The sequence below is a fragment of the Garra rufa genome, chromosome 2 (genome assembly GCF_049309525.1).
Source record: "Garra rufa chromosome 2, GarRuf1.0, whole genome shotgun sequence".
Classification (NCBI taxonomy): Eukaryota; Metazoa; Chordata; class Actinopteri; order Cypriniformes; family Cyprinidae; genus Garra; species Garra rufa.
This window is the reverse complement of record NC_133362.1, coordinates 48,669,545-48,684,583: the sequence shown is the minus strand read 5'-3', so window position 1 is coordinate 48,684,583 and position 15,039 is coordinate 48,669,545.

Below are 15,039 nucleotides of genomic sequence, written 5' to 3'. Positions count from 1 at the left end.
AATACTATTAATAGTAGTGTAAATTAAGTGTATCAGAGATTTATTCATGTGTGAACCTGGAGCTTAAGTAGCTCGGGTATATTTGTAGTAATAGCCAAAAATACATTGTATGGGTCAAAATTATCGCCTTTTCTTTAATGCCAGAAATCATTGGGATATGAAGTAAAGATTACGTTCCATGAAAATATTTTGTAAATTTCCTACCGTAAATATATTAAACATTATTTTTTGATTAGTAATATGCATGGCTAAGAACTTCATTTGGACAACTTTAAAGTTGATTTTTTTTTTTCTTTTTTTCACCCCGAGATTCCAGATTTTCAAGTAGCTACAGTATATATCATTGTTACTATCCTAACAGATCATACATCAATGGAAAACTTATTTATTCAGCTTTCAGGCGATGTATAATTCTCAGTGTAAAAAAGCTGACACTTATTACTGATTTTGTGGTCCTGGGTCACATATGATAATCATCTAATATATTAAATTCAGTTCAGTTCACTTTGTCACATCCTAGACACAAGTGCACAAGAGTAAAAACCTTCTTCAAAGATCTTTATAGTAATACCTATTGATGATAACTCACACACTGATACAATTCAATCCAATTAACACACGATATGTGGATTCAGCAGCACACAGCATACATGATTATACAATAACAACTGTGCAGAATACACAGCATCAGTGAGCATTAATAGTAAAGTTTTAATATTCTAATGGCCTGATGACAAAAACTGTCTCTGATTCTGCAAGTCTGTGCTTTAATACTACAGAACCTCCACACACAATGAAAACAGGCTGTGGTTTGGGTAATTTGTGTTATCTGACAATTACTAATTGGAAAAAAATTAACTGTAGTAAAAGTGACAATTAAAATATATTTTTTATTCATTAAATCAAGTGACATTTTGGTTGTGAATGCATCAGGAGAACATGGAAGTAATACATATTTTAAATACTTCTTTAAGCTGCCCACTTCAGTAAAAATAATAGCACATCTACACTTGTAATGCAGTAATAATCAGTGTTGGGGGTAACGCATTACAAGTAACGCAAGTTAGGTAATAATATTACTTTTTCCAAGTAACTAGTAAAGTAACACATTACTTTTTAATTGACAAGAAAATATCTGAGTTACTATTTCAAAAAAGTAACGCCAGTTACTTTTTCCCTCATTTATTGATTAAAAGCTCTCCTGTCCCCATGTTGAGAGAAATTCTGAGTAAGATGTTACTTTAGTTCTAGAATAAATGTGAACATGCAAAAAAATAATCTCACTCAAAAACATTTGTTTTCCTTTTTTTTTTATTGCTGAAGAGTTTTGAAGACATTTGTTCTTCTGCGGTCTGCTGTACAGACTTCAATTTACTTTTCTGTAAGCCTGAGGCTTTTGGTGTGAAAAGGCTTTTACATTTGACAAAAATACAACTTTTTATATTAAAAACAAACAAGCAAGCCCTGCCCAGATTTAAAAAGTAATGCAAAAGTAACGTAACGCACTTTCGTACTTTCCATAAAAAGTAACTAAGTTATGTAATTAGTTACTTTTTTAGGGAGTAACTCAATATTGTAATGCATTACTTTTAAAAGTAACTTTCCCCAACACTGGTAATAAGATTTAGAATAATTAGTAAAAAGTGGCACTGATGTTCTTGTGGACTACTGTAACATGCTTTTACACATCTAGACCACTAGATAAAAACTACTATACTTAGTTTGGTTCAGTCCAGCTCAGTTTAGTTCTCAGCTCAGTAGTTTCAGCAGAAATCTCGTCCAAAACAGTTTCCACATGTTAAATCTGGCCTATGAATGGGTTCTGCTGGAGTAGTTGAGAGTATTTTACACTCTTACCCCGCTGGTCATCGATCATCTGCCAACATGAAGATGATTCCACTTTTTATGCACATTGCATCCCAGTTTCCACAAAGACATTGTGACTCTCTCTAGATGAAGAGACAGGTTATTCCTGCATTCACTGCTCATGCACCCACATAAAACAAGTGCTCTTAAAGTGACAGTGCCTCGGTGAGTCCACAAGATCATCCTAAAACACTTGATGTGTTTCATGGAAAAGACAGCGTTCAGAGCTCAGAAATAGGGCTTACAGATCGCAGGAAGGTTGGCCCAGATTGCCGAGTCTCTCACTTACCTCCAAATGAGACGTGAGAGAGAGAACTGAAACTCCTTCAGAGTGGCCGTACATCTCCATTACTGTGGTTTTGGAGGACAGTCAGATCAGAGAGCGAAAACTTTGGAAAAGTTCTAGTCTGAACTGTGATTGGAAATGCACACACAGATTACCTTTGCCCAAGTGTACTTTAAGGGCTGTCAGTAGCTGCCGTCAGTGTATCGGCGGGTCAGTGTTCAGTCTCAGTCCGTCCCTGGTGTGCCTGATGAATCGTGAAGTAATCAGGGTAACGACAGGACTGTGTTTGTGACATTTACCTCCTGCCCGAGTGCTAGTGAAGAGGTTAAGCAAACAGCGATGTTGTGTGACAGTAATCTGTTAGACGGACACAGAACGTTAATGTTGCCGTTACTCACACGTCATTCAGGGTTTGGGTTCATCCATCACTGCAAATAGGATAAAAACAAACCGTTGTGAAACAATAATAATAAAACAAACAAAAACTGATATAGACACAGTGGAAATAGAGCAGGTGTCTGCCATCCAGACCTCCACAGACTTCACAGAACACAGTCTCTTTCACCAGTGATCAGGATGTCCACGGCACAATCAGTCTCCTAATTAACCCCCTCCTGAACATCATCTAATAAAGCTGCTAAATTAAAACAGTCCAGCATCTCCTGACCAGCTTTGAAATGACAGTAAACTATTATAATGCAATGAACAGTATTTTTAATCCTAAAAAAGTCTTTGAGTCTCACTGCTTGTTACTTTGTTTAAAATATTTAAGATAATCAAAAGCCTTTACCTCCCCAAACTAGGTTACAAATGTATAAAAAGTAGTTATGTAACAATATTATCAATATCGTGACATTGCAATAATAAAACTGTCTGAATATTATCGTGGTCACATGACGATATGAAACGATAGGTCTTCTATGCAAAAAGTGCAGTTTTTTTAAACGTATTTAAACTTCTTATTCTAACATAAAAGGTTTTTTGAAATTGTGTTTTGGGTCATCATACTTTGGCACAGTATCTGTCAAATGAACTAACACTGAAAGTACAACGTGGTTTAATCCCTTCATCAAGTCTGTGTTTGCTGCGCGTGGAAACTTTGTTCAGGCGATGAGCTCGTGATCCGGTGTTTTCTGCAACTCAGAACGGCTCAGTTCTTCAATAAACTCGTTTATTGCATGTGCTGTGAGTTTAACATGCATTTGGAAACACAACAGCCACCAGTTATGCGGATTTCACTAGATTTGTAGTGAGACATGTTTTTGTAAGCCTGTTTTCACTGAAGATGGAGTTTTCCATCAAAATAAAATCTTAAAAGTGCAGTATAAATTGCTGACAGCTAGTGGTTTAAATGTGTGACTGCAGTCCAAATTCAAAATATCTCTTTCAAGTGTAGAAAATAGGAAAGAAGTATTGTAATTTCCCTACTGTAGTTTAAAGCAAAAAATAATATACTTATGAAATATTATTTTTATTTATTTTGCGGTGCAATTGTTTTTCAATATATGGCTATTATTATTATTATTATTATTATTATTATTATTATTATATTCTAATTTGTTTGGCTTCTGAAACACCAGTGTGAATGTAATGTAGACTGAGACAGTATATCACAAATAAAAAGAGGGTTGAGTCTCCTTTAAAGTTCAGGTACAAGTCAATTCACTGACTTTTTTTCTGACTTAAGTATTTTTAGATGCGAACATGGGTTAGAGCTCTTAATTTCGAACTCTCTGCATTAGATTTTCCTTTTTTTCCCCAATTCTTCATTTTTATTTTTATTTTTATTTTTAATATCACATTAAATATTGTATCATGGATGTCATATTGCAATATTATCGTATCGTGAGATTTTGATATGGTTACATCCCTAATAAAAAGGAAAATTACAATAACTACTGTTGAAGCCTTTTATTAGTTTAGTTGTTCTTTTATTAGTTTGTTTATATATATATATAGACAGAGAATTTTTTTATTTTTTGCAGAAGAACAAATATTTTAAAGAGTACTAAATTACTATTGATCTGTCCTAAATCACATTACATTATTTAATGAGCATTAGAGCACAGTATTGATCGCTGTGCAGGTTTATTCTAGCTTTCATATTTACAGCTACAGTCATCAGCGGAAACATGGGAACAATTAGTCATTAAAAACCCCTTTAAGCCATATGGTGTTTCCCAATTCACCACAGACAGTGACTTACCTCTCTATTAAGGATTGGTTTCTGCTCTTTCCTTTCTAAACTAGTAAATGATCCTTTATACTGTATAATGACTGTACTCTAACCAGAGTCAGGCACAATATTTGAACATCAGCAGTTTTTTTCTACAAAAGTTTATCTTCGAGTGTATTGTGTGTTTTTTTTTGTTATGAACTATGAAACCATTACTGGATACACCCTGTTGGAATGCAGTGATACCAGCAGTATTAACCAACAACCTGTGCATTTGATAGGAGTACACCTGCAAACGGTGGCTACATTTAATCCTTGCTGGAACAGAAGAGCAGAGAAACGTAAATCTGTCCGTTTCAGGAAGTCAGTGACTGAAGATTACAAACTTCTGCATACAGAACTAATGGCTGTAAATATTTCACTGAAGAGCCACGTTTCAAAGAAGCATTCATTTAGCATTGCTAGCTTTAGACCATCACATTTCTCTGCAAGTGATATGAGCGTTTCATCATCTCTCTGCATTCGTGCTCCTCCTGTACGAATGCATTATATTTACCTTTGCCTGCATTGTGATGGTCCGCTTGTGAAAGATAATTCTCTAGTCTCGCTGCTTTCAAATGTTAAGTGGGAAGCACAGGCCACATGATCTACCCATTATCATTCCTGTAAGCTTTTCCATCTGTCAGGTCTACGCCGGACCAGCAGCATCCCATCACCAGATTCACCAGATTGTCATTAAGTAACTGCAGACTAGTGCAGAATTACACAAATGTACATGCACTGTGATGTCTGTGTGTACACTTCAATGAAATATTTTCACAGTATCAGGAGAAAAATGACATTCTTGTTCATTTGACTTCAAGAATGAACAGATGTTTGCAAAGCCAACACCCTTTCGACGGTTTTCCAGTGATGTTCTTTGAATGTATTCATTTTAAAAACATGTTTTAATTCTATGGTTTACACAGAAACAAGTATCTCTTACAGTCTTTATCTGTATTCCACTGTGAATCCACTGTATTTTATGACAAAGCATTGCAAACGGTTATCAATCCAAAATAGTCATTATGTTCCAAACTTTATGTAGCGCTTTAGGTTAGCAGTGGCTCTGCAGAGCTGTAAGCACATACATTTGATTGTATTGTGGGTAAGAATCAGATATTAAAACCCTGTAATCTCAGTATTGGAGGGATGTGTCCTGCTATCTTGGTTAAGGCCATGAAGACAGGCATGAACAGTGTCAGATGACTGAATCAGCTTTGTGCTCTGTTTCTGTGTTTTGTGATCTCAGCACAGTGTAGCAGCAGTGCGGAAATCCCTGCCAATCAGAAACAGAAATGGTGAATTCTTATTGGCTAGCTGGATATCCAATCAGATTGCTGGTCTTTCAGAAGGAGGTCATTGAATGTTTTCCATCATTCTGGTCATTTTGACACGCAGTCTGAGTGAATCCAGGACAAGCACCTTGACAATGTTGCTATGAAGATTCTGTAGTGAACTGTACAGTCAGGAAATGGACATACGATGCAAAATGAATAAAGGTGATACTGAGACCTTCACCGATACCATGTGCTTCTCTGCTTGTAGCCGTGGTCCAGGTACATTACCACAGACTGAATACAGCAACGAACTGTGATATTTAATCAAATGTTATCATATTATCTCACCTCAAAAATGAATGTGAAAGGGAACATGATCTCAGTGCAGATCATCTTATAATCTGGAGCCAGATGCTAGGGAGTCAGATGCTCGATTATTATTTCTGCTGATCCAGACTGAAGACCCGGACATCAGCACGCACACAGAAACACACACACAGATAAAACACTGGCTGCTCCACAGCACTATTTTACATTTGGCCAGATGTTTGCTAGATAAGCTGCAAAGCCGCTCATTTAAATAAGAAATCACAATAAGCCAAAGCCAACAAAAATCTAAATAGAAGATGAGAAAGTATACATTTTCAAAATTGAGCAATAAAATACTTTAAATTGATGATATGTTAGTCATCCATCCTATGATTCACACAACAGAAATAAACTGAAGGAGATTTGAGAGATCAAAACAATGACACCAGATATTGCAGCTGGCTCGCAGGACTGAGGCTAGGGTTGTAAAGGGGTGGAACATTTCTGTAAAGTTTCCAAAAATCCCAGGAAGATTACAAAAAATCCCGGAAAGTTTCTGAAATTTATGGGAAATTTTCCACCTTTTTGCAACCCTGACTGAGGCAGATCCAGGGTCCAGAAGAAGCAAGCGAGGACAATGGTAGAGCCCGGGGGTATGAGGGCATCCATCGGAGCTGGAAGGATGATGGTCCTCGAAGGAGACAAGGGAGTGAGGAGCCAAGGTGGAGCCAATGGGTCCACAGACCGAGATAGAGTCATGGGCTTGGAGGTCAGAGGTGGAGCTGGGCTGTGGACTGGATAGCCCAAGGCAGAGCTGGGGAGCTCAACAGAGCCAGCTGAAGTGCTGAACAGGACCAGTGAGGACAGCGGTATCTGGATGATTTTTTTGTGTTGGGTTGAGGAAGTGTGGGAACTGATGTGAACCAGCTGAGATGAGGGAGCTTAGAGGCTGAATGGGAAAGATGAAAAAGCTTGGAGGCTGGAAGGGACTAGAGGAAGAAGAACGACTCAGGAGGGGAGAAGGAACTGCCTCCGTGACATCCAGGACTCCAGGACTCCATAATCCTTCTGGCGGAATGTCTGTGACTGACATTGGCACTGGCTCTGGGTCTGTGGTTGGTGTGGGCTCTGGTATCGGTATGGGAGGAGTCAGAAGGTCAGTGCTAGACAATGGCAGCTTCAGAAATGGAGTGGGCACAGCCATGACCTCTACAGATAGCAATGACGCTGGGAAAACTCATGGTGGACTTTGAAAATCCCCTCTACATACTCCTTTAATAACTGGCTATTTTGTCCCAAACTGTCTTTGGGAGTGAAACATGAAAACCCTACTGAGTTCATTGTAGGGGTTCACTCAAATGGAGACAAAATATAAACTAAAATGTAGGTGTAGTCACTTGACTACATCAACACGGAACCATGAAGATACACACTAATGAACAAACTCAGGATCCAACAACAACAATGTTCTCATGAGTGTTAACTGTTTGCTATGCTTTGTAATAAAAGACAGTGGATTCACAGTGGAATAGAGATAAAGACTGTAAGAGAAACTCGTTTCTGTCTAAACCATAAGGTTAAAAACACACAACTGACATATTCTGTGATATATTAAAGGAATAGTTCACTTTCAGAACAAATATTTACAGATAATGTACTCACCCCCTTGTCATCCAAGATGTTCATGTCTTTCTTTCTTCAGTCGTAAAAAAATTATGTTTTTTGAGGAAAACATTTCAGGATTTCTCTCCGTATAATGGACTTCTATGGTGCCCCGAGTTTGAACTTCCAAAATGCAGTTTAAATGCAGCTTCAAAGGACTCTGAATGACCCCAGCCGAGGAAGAAGTGTCCTATCTAGCAAAACGATCTGTTATTTTCTAAAAACATTTACAATTTATATACTTTTTAATCTCTAAACAGAGTACACACAGAGCTAGACAAGACGAGCATTTGAGTTTAAAAAGTATATAAAATGTAATTTATTTTAGAAAATAACTGATCGTTTCTCTAGATAAGACCCTTCTTTCCTCAGCTGGGATCGTTTAGAGCCCTTTGAAGCTGCATTTTGGAAGTTCAAACTCGGGGCACCATTGAAGTCCATTATATGGAGAGAAATCCTGAAATGTTTTCCTCAAAAAACATAATTTCCTTACGACTGAAGAAAGAAAGACATGAACATCTTGAATGATAAGGGGGTACATTATCTGTAAATGTTTGTTCTGAAAGTGAACTACTCCTTTAAGTGCTGCTTTCATGTTTTTAAAATGAATACATTCAAACAACATCACTGGAAAACAGTCAAAGGATGTTGGCTTTGCAAACAAATGTTCATTCTTGAAGCCAAGTTAACAGCAATGTTGTTTTTCTCCTGATACTGTGAAAATATTTAATTGAAGTATACACACAGACATCACAGTGTATGTATGCATAAGTTAGTTCAGATAAGTAAGGTCTGTAATCCCCATGAAGGAATGTGAACAGCAGCAGACAACCAGAGTGTGTCTGTGTGTGAGCTTTAAACAGTTCCTAATGAGGAGATGATTGGAGTCCGAGGAAATGAGTAGAGTAAGAAAACTTTGATGCAAAGCAAATTTAAAACTTGTTTCTTAAAGGGGTCATCAGATGCCCATTTTCCACAAGTTCATATGATTTTTTAGGGTCTTAATGAAAAGTCTCTAATACACTTTGATTAAAAATTCTCATTCTCAATTTCAGCTCATTTTAAGACATGGCCCGTTTAAATGCCACCGAGCTCTGCTCGCCCCGCCCCTCTCTGGGATTACGTTTACTTTAGCCGCATTTAGCTGTGTTTAGCTGCATTTAGCCTCGTTTATTGGCGAAACTTGCCAACAAGCACATTATTAAGAAAGGCCATTTGCAAAGATGCATAAAAAACCCTTCTACTCACTTCTGCTGTGGGTGAAGCTGCATCATGAACAATTCGCACAAAGATAGATGAATATGTAGATCGGGATCGGCGCTTTCCATTTAAAAACGGAAGTAACATTAATCCTCTGCGTCTTCAGCGGCTCAGATGTCGGGAGTAAATGACGACTGCTATGTTCATTATTACATCCAACAACTGAACACCTCAATCGCTCAATTAGAGTCTTCCTCTGCTCCTGAGTCGACACAGTAGGATCGTATTTGGACTGTTTGAGCTCGGCGAGGGCGGGGCTAAGGTAAGACGCTCATGTCAATCAAATGTATTTCGTCACAACGACAAGAAGCTAAGAATGAACTGATTTTAAAAAGGGGAGATTACTTTTAAAGATTAAAAAAATACCACTGGGTGGATTTTTACATTGTAGGGTGGTTGTGTACACAAACTGGCAACACACATTAATGTTCAAACAACATGTAAAAGTTAGTTAAGACTCTATAGGACTCTTATGTCTGGTATGGGTGAGTGTGGATGGTGAGAGGAATAGCTTGGTGGAGGCATTATAATAAGGAGGGCAGCTGTGATTTTGAATGCAATTTGTGTGTTTTGGTACACCACAGCAGTTTGAACCACTTCCCAGAACAATCATGATTGAGGTGAGTGGGCTGTACTGCGGATGGGATGCATTCAGAATGGATGGGTATTTACACTTCACATACCGTGTGGTCACTACCTTCACATGCGGTTTTTAAGTGATCCATTCACAAAGCATTTTAGCCCCTGTATCCACCTTTATTTAACACTGACCACATGTGATCAGATCACCAAATAGCATTTTAATCTTAATATCTGCTGGGCACACAGATCAAGAGTAGCTTCCAGCATTCTTTGCCTGATGAGTTACTAACAAAAAATCCCTTTAAAGAGTAAACAAAAGAAAGACTAAAGATGATTGAAAAAGGACGTAAGAGAGGGACTCTTACTAAATTAGCTAATGGCGTGGAAGCAAAATTCTGTCATGTAGTGTGAATCTCATGTAATCTCTCAAGTGGAAGAAGAGATTACTGCACAATATGCTCTCGAAGCATTACGATCATATTGGGTAACTGTAAGACAAGCATTATTATAGAGTCTATAGGATATACAAGAAATTCCCTTATTTCTACAGATCCACGCTATGCATTCTTCAACCTTTGTCAGTTTAACAGATCTGGCCTCATGTGACCTATGAGTGAATGTGTCAGGCCCTTTTAGGATCAAACCCGTCTCACTCCCAAACACAAAAGAGTCCTGAGAAAAACACAATGCCGCGGTCTAATTGATGACACATACACGCTCAGAAAATCACAATTGTGGTTCATCACTTTTGTTTGTGAATTTTAGTGCATTGTAATATTTGGAGCTTGTCATCTGGCTTCATTCTTAAATAAAACTCATGCATATAAAAAACACTCAGTCACTAGACTAAACTCTTGGTTGTAGAGTAGGTTGCTATTGCCATTTGTGTTTTGAAGATGAACAAAAGTCTTATAATTTGCAAAACAACATGAGGGTGAGTTAAATTTTCTTTAAGAATTACATGTGTGAGAATTATTTATCCTTGACATTAAATTTTGGGGGATTAATTCAGTTTTTTTTATTGGAGCATATCATGGCCCACTTTTATAAAAAAGACACCTCAACAAAACTTTAGAATGGCATCATACTAGCAATGTAGAATCACAAAGAAAACCACTTTACTGGAACATGTTAATATGCTTAAACAAACGTTAAAAATAAATAAATTAGATGCTTCTTGTTTTTCTTTCTAACAGGAGGATGAACTTGAGGGACACTCAAATCAAATGATGAAGATGGCGGTGATGCATGATCCAGGAGGACCCAGCCTCTCATTTCAAGTGTTGTAGCCATTGTTTTCACAAATTACATCAAGTCAGTTTTTATATAGTTTGAAATGACAAAATGTGGGACAGCATTTTAAGATTGTTTTTAGCACATGTTCTGACATGAATGAAGACATTGATTTATTTTTTTTAATGGGAAGCATTTAAGAGGTTTTATGTAACATCAGTGATATAAAGTTGTATTTCACTTAAATTGATTGTAAGAGGATTCTTTTGTACATGCATTAATTCATTTGTTTAATAAAGAAATGTTTGTTATTTGGTTCATAAAAAGTAAAATGCAATATCCTGTGTCTGACCATTTTTAGGTAAATTCAACCTTTCCTGAATAAATAATGTGTAATTATTCATATTGGCTAATTATTATAAATAATAATTTAGTACATGAACTGTTGCTCACTAAAATAGAGTTAATATTACTAAATTTTTATAGCTAATGTGTAGTGTATTCAAAAATATTAGACTTTACCCACTTTTTTTTTAGTTAAATGTAGGTATTCTTTACTCAAACATATAGGATAGAATCTACCCAATCAAACTGAGTGCAAATTGTTACCTCAATTTTATTGAGTAGATTCTATAGGTTGTTTTTACAGTGTGCATTGTAAAATTTGGAGCTTGTCATCTGGCTTCATTCTTAAATAAAAGTCATGCATAAAAACTACTCAGTCACTAGACTAAACCTTTTGTAACTCTTGGTTGTGGAGTAGGTTGGGATCACACAGAATGCATGAATGTGGCGTGTTTTTAAAAGCATATTAAAAAGATAAATGGAATACTTCTTCCCCAAAGACAAGAGCAATGTGACACAAATCTGGTGTACATGTGGTCCACTTGAAATTCTTGAGATCCCCACCCGAGATGTGATGGTAATATCCATGACATTAATGACACTTTTACACCTGGCTCTTTATTTCAGAACCTGGTGCGTTTTCCCCCGTAGCTTGGTTCTTTTGGGCATATGAGAACACGGCAACCACGCTCAGATCCATGCCAAAAAATCAGTCCGAGATCACCTGAATGAAGTAGTCTCAGCTCGATTGAAAACAAACTCTGGAGCGGTTTCATTGTAGCGAGAACGCAATCTGATCCAACTGACCAACGAACCAGGCTATGTCACAATGTATGATGGGTAAGTTATGTAAAAAGCAGTAGCTTTGCTGTTTTACTAATATGAACCTGTGAATGTCTGTACGTGAACACGTCTTTGACATTCAAAATCAAGGTGTGCCTTTTCATTTTATAATGCCGTCTTATTGCTCTTCTTCGCAGTAGATGCACCATTTTAAAAATGTTTTTCCAACAAATCCTGGACTCCTGCTCAAAATGATAAATTAAAAACTAAAAATTAAAAACCTAACAATAAGCCTGCAAACCTGTTGTTGTTCCGTCCTTGTGGATGACTGCTATGAGCTGAATCCCGGAAAATAAACCGTGGAACTTTTTGACCAGTGAGAGGACAGTTTACTCGCACTTATCCTAAACATTTTTGGCCAGTTTAGAAACTTGTGAAAGCACCCTTATATTATTTGGTTTTCATGCTGCCGTGCTAAAATTTTTCAGTGAGATTTCAAATCCAGAGACTAAACAAGCCAATAAAGAACTCAGAATCCCTGAACCAAGCTTTTGTAGATTTGGATGCATACTTGGTATCACTGTCCTGCTGGAAAATCCAATAATCATCAAGATTCATTGTACATACTGAAAACATTAGAATCTTTGCTGAAAAGGCCTGATACGTAAAAGCATCAATGCAGTCACACAATCAAGATGTCCAGCAAACAGCAAAGCACCCACATAACAAGATTGGTACACCTCCATATTTTTCTGCTCATTTCTGCTTGATTTTTTTTTGGTACCAGATATTCAACTGATTTATAAATCCAGAAAATTTTAGTTTGGTCACATCACTCCATAATACATTCTTTCAGGACTCCACAGGGCTATCCAAATTAATTTTATGATATTTAAGTTGACTTTTTATATACTTCTTGGTTCAACTGAATTGAACTGAACTGGAGTGCGTTTCCCGTACAACGATGTAACTCGCTGGTTAACCTCCATCGTACGATGCATGTTGTGCAGCTAGTCACGACTGTTTCCCGAACACAGTCGCATCTTTGTCGTTTGAACCACATTAGTTCAACAATGTAGGGCCGTTGTTAATGACGTCACCGAGTAATAACTTCGGCTATTTAACTGATTGGGGATCTCAAAAATGCAGCTATTTTGAACATGGCACCTGATGACAAATTTACAATATTTTTGGTCCCTGTCATTTCGCTTTATTTGATGTTTGATTCATCACGGGTTCCCTTAGGCATTTATGCACATGCACACTTATAAAAAAACGGCACTTTAAAGGACGCACAAAAATACATAGATTAAAATATATATATATATATATATATATATATATATATATATATATATATATTTAAATTGAATGGACAATATAGATTACTGCATGTTAACTTGGTTATTGTGCCCAAGAGCATAATTGTTTGAGCCCATATGTCTTGCTAACAAGAAACTATGCTTCTAACCCCAGGTTGAGAGCTGTAGTTCCAACCACATACGTTTGCGACGCTGTTTGCGAATGTTCTTTTGAACTATGGTTTTGGATAACACCGAATGTTGAACTATGTTGGTAACGACGGAACTTGCGACTATAGTTGGCTAATGATGCTTTTGGGAAACGCACCCCAGATCTTCTCGGTCAAGAGTGGCTCTTGGCAAGGTGTCTGGGTCTGAAGGCCATGCATTACGATGTTCTTATAGCCTGCATTGAACTTTTACTTTGTCAGGCAAGTGATGTAGACTGGAGAGTTATCTACTAACTGCCTGACGCCTCCTGTTTCCATTCCTGCGCTCGGAGCCTTTGTGCATGCCAATGTCAAGGCTTTTCTGACCTAGAGAAGAATGGATGTTTTCTCTACCTGTGGCCTGAGACACCTAGATAATGACTGTAATAGCATTCCTTAAGCTCTCACAATAGAGCATGGCACTGGCAATGGCAATGTCTGGGTTCAATTCCCTGGGAATGCATGAAATGATACAGTGTTTGAATACCTTGAATACAATGAAAGTCACTTTTACATAAATGTAAATGGAAACAACAATGTAATCCCATAGCGTCAGGTCGAGGAAAGTTTGCATGGACAGTGGAGGTGATCACACATATAAATGCAAGCATTCATGATGACGAAGGGGTTACTCACAACACAGAATGTGTACAGTGGAATAGGGGAAAATGCAAGGTCTCCATTATTTTTAAAGAGTTGAACTGGGACATGTTGTGAGAAGCACACCAAATGTGCCTCACAACAAAAAATGACCGGTTAAATTCCTGGCTCAGCCAGGAGAGCTTCTTTTGTGGAGTTTGCATGTTCTCCCAATGTCAACATGGGTTTCCAATGTTTTCCTGAAATCCTAAGACATGCAGGTTAGATAAATGGGACACTGAACAATGGTCAATGGAGTTACACAAACTGCATCCAGTGTAAAAGTAGCTGTGTGGATAATTCTGCTATGGTGACTCCGTACGAGAGCAGCTGAAAGAATGGGTAGAATTAGCAAGGTTGGACAAAATGCAGAATTAAAGAAATGCCTCCCTAACAATTCATACATGCTTTTCAGGGGTGGCCAATGTTAGTCGTGGAGAGTCCCAGTCCTGCAGACTTTTGCTCCAACCTTGGTCAAAACTCTACTTCCTTTATAGTACCCCCTTAGACCAGGGGTGCCCAACCCTGTTCCTGGAGATCTACCTACCTGCAGACTTTAGTTCCAGCCCTGCTCCAACACAGCAGTCTGTAATTATTAAATGCTACCTGAGGGATTAATTAGCTGGTTCAGGTGTGTTTTTTTAGGGTTGGAGCTGAACTTTGTTGGATGGTAGATCTCCAGGAACAGGGTTGGGCACCCCTGCCTTAGACCTTCATTAGATAGTTCAGGTGTTTGATTAGGGTTAGAGCGAAACTCAAGACTGTGGCTCTCCAGGACCATTGCTGACCACCACTGGTGTATTTAAACAACTGGCCACAACACACGGCAATCTCAAATGACATGAGGAGGAATGTAGTAAACTGCAATTCAAGAAAATTCAACCCAGAAGATGCATTCTGGCACTTTCTCAGATGATACATCCCTGATCCACAATACCACACCTTTGTCAAGGCAACATTAGCCGAATTCCAGGGATGAGCAACAATGGTCCTGGAGTGCCGATGTCATGCAGAGTTTAGCTCCAACCCTGAAAAATACTTCACCTGTCTGCATCCTTAGTAATTGTAA